The sequence below is a fragment of the Coffea arabica genome, chromosome 9c (genome assembly GCF_036785885.1).
Source record: "Coffea arabica cultivar ET-39 chromosome 9c, Coffea Arabica ET-39 HiFi, whole genome shotgun sequence".
NCBI classification, from domain to species: Eukaryota; Viridiplantae; Streptophyta; class Magnoliopsida; order Gentianales; family Rubiaceae; genus Coffea; species Coffea arabica.
The window spans coordinates 41,370,162-41,377,537 of NC_092326.1; the positions used below are offsets into that span (position 1 = coordinate 41,370,162).

General features: G+C 34.2%; 1 pseudogene; it reads right to left on the reverse strand.

Annotated features, from left to right (window-relative positions):
• Window positions 1-2,254: 2,254 nt before the first annotated feature.
• Window positions 2,255-3,803, reverse strand: LOC113709033 (polygalacturonase-like; annotated as a pseudogene).
• Between the last annotated feature and the right edge of the window lie 3,573 nt (window positions 3,804-7,376).

A 7,376-nucleotide genomic window follows, 5' to 3' on the forward strand; every position in this document is an offset into this window, starting at 1 on the left:
GCATTGTATAGAACATTCATAATCTTGGCATTTAGAGTGAGATGAGTTCTATTTCAGCAGTCAACTCACTTCTTGTTTTTTGTCTCAGCCTATGAGTTGTTTCATCAACAATAGTCGTGTCATATGGACCTTCATTAACAATAAATCACAACTTAATATCAATGGATTGTAAGAATATAATCATTCTTTCCTTCCAACTCACATAGTTTGATCCATTGAACATTGGAGGTCTAGTGACAGATTGTCCCTCAAAGAACATGACATTGTTGGTTGTCGTATTTACTCCCAAGTCGATTGAGTTTAATCTCTAGGAGACCAAACTCTGATACTAATTGTAAGGATCGAGAACAACCTAAGAGGGGGGTGAATTAGGTTTTCTAAAACCAACTAAGATATAGGTCACTCCTTTTCAAGCCTACTCTTCTTTTCTCGAAGATCACTCAATGGATCAGATTACAAGAAAGCACAGGTGTTCGTGAGATGAAGAGATGAACAGTTTATATAGTAAAGCTGTAACGAAAGTAGAGAGACAAACCAGACTTCAAACTCAACTTGAGTTTGAACAACACTTTATATAATAAGCTACTTCAAGTTGAACAATCTTGCAACCAATTTCTTATGTACAAGGGAAGGATCACTTCCTTCTTGCCCCAAACCACACTTGGTCAAGCAAGGAAGTTTTACAAACATTCGGATAATCCTCACAATGCTACACTATTGAAAAAGCTGTGTCATACTTGAAAAGTTACAAGAAAATTGCACAAACTGAGAATACAAATGTTTCTTTTGGAGTATTCTTATACTTGAATCACTCACGATCTGATGTAGACTTGATGTGCAAAGTTAATCTGAGGTGGTTGACTTTGTTCCTTTTATAGGAGACCAAGAAATTCTTCAATTAATGCTGTCAATGGATAGAAGGCATCTGAAGAGTCAACTAGTCGTTGGTGCTGTCGGACGTCCGATAGTCAGTTTTTATGCGTCCGAGCGAGGTTAGTAAGTTCGAGAAATTTTTATGAACTTCTTAGGACGTCCAATCCCCTTTCACCATGCGTCCGAGGGTAAGATGCAGACTTGGAGATTCCTCTTCAATTTCTTCGGACGGTCGATGCGTCCAATGTGTTGCGTCCGAAGTGCAGCAACGCTTGTCGGATGTCCGATGCTCAGGTGTTGAGCATCCGATCGTGATCAGTAATCGTAGAAGCCCTGCTTGTCTTCTACGGACGTCTGAGTCTGAGTTTTTCATACGTCCAAAGTTACTCAATGGATGTCGGACGTCCGATACTCTCCTTTTGTGCGTCCGACATCTTTCTCAGCACTTTTCACTCTTTTTGATCTTCTTTTTGCTCTAAGTCCTTAGACCTGTTTAGTGTCATTTCTGAAAAGAGTCTCTACAAAAAGTATTAGTAACATCCGTTTATTTTGTAATCATCAAAAGATATGAATTGAGATAAACAGGTCAAATATTCAAATTGGTAGTTGGGGACAGAAAAGATATGGGGAGCGATGAGAGGATAGAAAATAAAAAGTTCATTAGTATAGCAATAAAGTTGCTTAATATGAAGTAAGATGCAATGTTTTTTAACTTGAATAGATTTAATGTTTGAACATGAGCTGTATGCATTCTTTTGGGTGTAGTGTTTATTAGCAATGGGTGCAAATAATCCAATGTATTTGATTGTTTTTTACTACAGGAGTTTATTGTCATTAGTTGAAACTTCATTGGCAGAGATAGTTGGTTTTCTCTCTTTTTTCTCTATTTTTTTTTCTTTAATTTTAAGTACATTCCAACTCAAAGCATAAGCAAAAAGTTCTTTTCCCAAAAGTACTTTTTTATTAGGGATAATGACAATAAGCAAGAAAGTTTGACATGTAACATAACTAATGATGAAGTGTAATGTAGATAAAAAGTTTTAGTTGGGAGTGTTGTAATTTAATTACCATTACAAGTTAAATTTCATCTTTGCAAGGGAGAATTTCATCTTTGTTACTATTGGTACAATTAATTGAAAAACAACAAACATAATTATAAGATGAAGGGTATTATGATATGGCAAAAATTGAGACAATATTTTATTTGTCTTCAAAAGTATCAAAACTAATGATATTTTCATACAGAGTATGGATTCATCTAACATAATTACTTCTTGAATGGATTCAAAAAATAATAAGACCTAAAATCTATTTGTCAAAAATGGGGAAAGAAAAAAGAAGGAGAAAAAAATTTCGAGCTCGTTCCTATGCTTGTGGGAATTTAAGCAGCCTGAGCAGGAATGGTGGCATTGGAGCAGATTGGAGGGTTCAGCTTGCCACTGAGAGCTGGCTTTACGTTGACACAATTGCTTGACACATTCCCTTGATTGCCATTGTATGCCAAGTCAATGTCAGCAACCTCTACACCTTCGCATGGGATACTCTTACTGCAAAGAAGAGTCACAGCAGCTGGTGTTGCTGAAGTGCCAGTGATGTTCTTGAAGCTGACCTGAGCAATCTTAACACTTGATGGGGCCTATAAATCAAAATAACGAGGAGAGAAAAAAATTAGCTCGAAAAGAATACACTTTAGAATTTGGTTGTCTTAGCATGAATGTTTTTTAACTTACAGTGTTTGTGCACTGGTTGTTTGGGCAATATTCTTGATCAATGATCACTGGATTGCTGACATTTTGCATGATAATACCTTCAAAGTGCATATTGGTGGCACTACCGCTTTTAGCAGCTGGCCAGCTCTTTACTCTTGCACCATTTAAAGTACCGGAGATGGTGCAGTCGGTAACAAAGATATCCTCAACAGGTAGTTCATTGTCATACCTTCCAAGACTTCCAACACTGATTCCATGGCTAGGTCCACATGTCACTTTGCTTATGTTAACTTGTTTGGCACCATCACCAATTGAGATGCAATCGTCCCTACTCCAGTGGAATGTCCAATGTGAATACCATTAGTGTTGGGACTGTCCCCAGGTGCTGTGATTGTAAAGTGTTGGAATGTTATATTGTTGCCTCAGAAAAGATTCACATGAAATAGTTTGCTGTTCAAAGAAGCTAGGTCACGAATGACAGTATTGTTGACGAAATTCAAGCTCAAAGTCTGCAATTTCAAGTTAAAAAAAAGCACAACAATCAGATTAGTAATTGAACTCATGTATTGTTGGCAAAACATTCATAGGTTTGTATTCAATGTTGTAAAAGTTGACTCACATTTGGAAGTTTGCTGCATTCGGTTTTTACACGACATTCATTTTGGGTCCAAGCTTTGGCTCCTTGGCCATCCAAAGTACCACCTCCGGAAAGTGTCAATTGGTCAACGTACATAATTGTCATCCATTCATTATCCTTGCTTATTTGTGCAGGATCTTCAGGTGCTTTGATGGTGCCTTGTATTTGAATCTCAACGGGTGCTTTGCAAGGACCCACAATGCTCGCTTCTTTTAATAAAAATGTGCCCTTTGGAATCAAAATTGTAGATGCTGTTGTAGAATTACATGCTTGTTTCCAAGCATCCGCCAAAACCTACAACAATGGCAAATCTTTTACAACCCAATTGTTTATTTCAATGGGGACAATGCTTTCGACAAATCACGAACTTTTCTCAAATTCTGGTGAACTGATCAATCAACCAACTCGATTTCGATGCATGTAGCTTCAGCATTAAGATTAAAATTAATTACCTGGTTCATGTCAGCACTGCCATCTGGTTTTGCGCCAAGTTGAGTGACATCAATTGGTCCAGTTTGGGCTTGGACAATGCATGTAAAGAACAACCATGAACACAACAATGTGATGCCGAATTCTCCCGCCATCTTTTGTTCTTCTTTTTTTCTTTTTTCTTTCCCACTATTTGCGTTTACTTTATCTGAATAGTGTAATCTAAACTACATTTGTTGCCTTTTTATAGTGGTGATAAGGAGTTTGGCACCGTTAGTTACCAAAATTTATGTTTGTGGTTTGTAAGAAGCTCAAATGTTGTGGTATAGTTGTGGCTCTTATTTCGGTTACCTTTCTGCCCTTTCTCTCTCCAAACATCTATCCTTTCTGGAACTCTTGATCTGGCCAAAATGTCCACCAAGTTGCTGCCATTCATCTTGTATTAGCTAAAAATGGTTAATTAAGCTGACGAGTAATAGAGATCGGACGGATTTTTCCAACGTGGGTGAATCTCCTAATGGTCAATGGTTTGCAACTTTGAATAGGAATTCAAAATCTTCGGAGCTTATATTTCTTCACAGGAAAATGATTAACAATGTGCTAAACTAAAAGGATTATTGCATTAATAGGACTCCAAAATTATCCAAATTGAGTTACTTGGAATCAAATTCTTTGAAAGAGATTATGTTTGATTTTAGAAATGATTTATATTGGCCTACATACATATACTTTTGAGGTTTGTCATAATACGAAGACATCCCTTGTAGTGATTTTGAAGAACTACAATGACTTCCCTATTCAAGATTGTCAAGTTCTTTTCCTTTATTTTGATTTTTTCCATATAATTAATTCAATTTTGAAAACAATATCCCATTTGTTCACAAGGACAATTTTGGGTGGTTGAAGTGTATATACTTTATGCTATCAAATTCCATTTTTTTCCTCAAAAAAAGTGTATATACTTTATGCTATCATTATCTCAAAGTGAAAATGCTTATATATCAAGAAATAAAGAGTGTATAACCTCAAAAAACTAGGGGCAGCGTTTTACTTAATTTGACAACTTCATGAAAGGCTAGTGTAATATAACCTTTTGTGAATCACAACAGATGGTCATGCAATACAAATACACAAAGAATTAAGATTCAAGATAACTATGTCATTTTATATATATAAAAAAAAAAAGGTAACTATGTCATATAAAATGTGATTTAACAATTTCTCTTTTTCTTTTTCAGAATTTGCACGAGCCACATACTCTCATATTAAGTGAAAACATGAACATGTTCTTGTTCCCAATAGAAAAGTTTTTAAAGCAATATTTTTCCCTGGTTTATACATATAACGTAGACATTGCTTAAATTTTGAAACGTCAGGCAACACTAATCACATATATTGCGTCTGATGAAGATTGATATCAAAAAGCTATCAAAGTTATTCACCAATTCACTGACACTAATCAAATCTCCTTCTTTATTTTCGTCCAAATTAACCTCAAGAAACTTTATTGTTTTTCAATGAATGATTTCCATGATCTCCTTGTGCAACTGGCTACCTACCGGTTGAGGGTAGGCATTGCCAATACCAGAAATCCAACTCTTCGGGCAGCATGCTATTTTCTCTTTTCATGATGTTTTTCCCAATTTTCGTTGCTCAAACCGGATGCAGCAGTATCGTTACAGAAATATTGGATTAGAAAAGGTTTAAGAACTGAGACAAGTTTTACTCCATACTGTTGGTGTGATTATACTTGTATTTATGGTGAGTCTAGTTGGGTTATTGGTTGATTTTAGGTAGATTTATCTAAATCCTTGACCAAAACTGATTGGACATTCCAATAATTCATAGAGGGCACAGTGATACATCTTAATTTGTGTACATCCTTGACCATAATTGATTGGACATTCCAATAATTCTCAGAGGGCACAGTGATATATCTTAATTTGTGTATAACCACAAGTGATAAATGATAATCTCATCTGAAAAAAAAAATCTGGGAAGATATACTTGCGAGATATTCTAATAATTCCCAGAGGGCACAGTGATATATCTTAATTTGTGTACAATCACAACGTGATAAAAAATAATCTCATCTGCAAAAAAGAAAATCTGGGAAGATATACTTGTGAGTTTCTTTGTATAGTGCTAATTTTATCTTCAAGACAAAAAAAAAAAAAAAAAAAAAAAAAAGACAAGCTTGTGGTGTTTAGCGAATGATTTGTTGAATATATAAGTACCCTGAGTTGTTGGTAACTTAATTAGTTCTTTCCTAAACCATCTACTTGTGATTATATTATCTCAAAATGTAATATATTTTTAGACATATGAAATTTTCATTGCCAACTTTATGGTACACTACTCTATATTTTTCATTTTCTTTAACCAAATTTTTTCAAAAAAATTATTTAAATATGAAGTAATAGATCTAACATTCTCCAAACTATTTTTCTTTTGCTGTTTTTCAGATTATTGATAATTTCAATTCTATGGCACAATTTGATACTGTCATTTTTTTTGCACAAGTTATTGTACACTCATAATATTATTATGCTTAATAATTACATTATGATTTTTCTGTCTACAAAGCAATACTGTTAAGTGAGGTATATGCATATGCACGTCAAAGAATAGAGTTTAGATCAAGGGCTTAATCTGTAACATTAATCTATGAAAGGTCATTTTCTATAAAGGAATTGGCTTATTGGATTTTTATCATTCCATGTTATTTGTTATGTTGTGTCACCCACTAAACCCTTCCCGACTACGCTCCCAGCAAATTCATATACCAACCATGCCTAAGCCGTATTCAAATTGAAAAATATATGACAAACAAGTTGTAATATTTCAGTTATGGGTTAACTATATATGTGAATATGAAAGTAGATGAACACTTTTTGTTTTTCTTTGGACTTAGTGACCTGAATTTTTATACCGAGGGAAAGTAATTCTTTGCATAGGTGTTCTATGCGTGCTTTTCATTTTAACTTGAATAGATGTATATTCTTTGAATATGAGCTATATGCATTCTTTTGAGTGTGATGTCTGTTAATGACAAGATACAAGTAATCCACTATATCTGATTGTTTCTGGCTATAGTTGTTCATTGGTAGAGACAACTTTTTTCTCTATTCTTTTTCTTTAATTTTAAGCACAAATAAAAAGAACTTCTTTGTCCCAAAAGTACAATTTTTATTAGAGATATTGGTAATGAATAAGAAACTTTGACACGAAATATAACTCAAGATGGAGTGTAATGCAAGCAATAAGTTTTAATTGGAAGCGTGTTATTTTAATAACCATTACAAGTTAAATTTCATCTTTCTAAGGAGAATTTCAATCTTTGCAAGTATTGACACAATTAATTGAAAGACAATAAACATACTTATAAGATCAAGGATATTCGGATATGGCAAGAACCAAGGCAATATTTTGCTTATTTTGAAAAGTTTCAAGACTCATAATTTTTTTTATATAGAGTATATATAGATTCATCTAACATAATTGTTTCTTGAATGCCTTCAAAAATAACAAGACTCAATTCGACATTTAATTTATATTTGACGCCAGATCATTCTAAAGCTCTTTCACATGAAACCTGATAATGTCGTATATGCTCTATTCACCCCTTCCACAGTAAATATTCTAGTTTTGTTTTTAGTTGCCCTGAATTCGTAATCATCTCTAAGAAGCCAGTAAACACCAAATTGCACGAGTCAGATTATCACAAC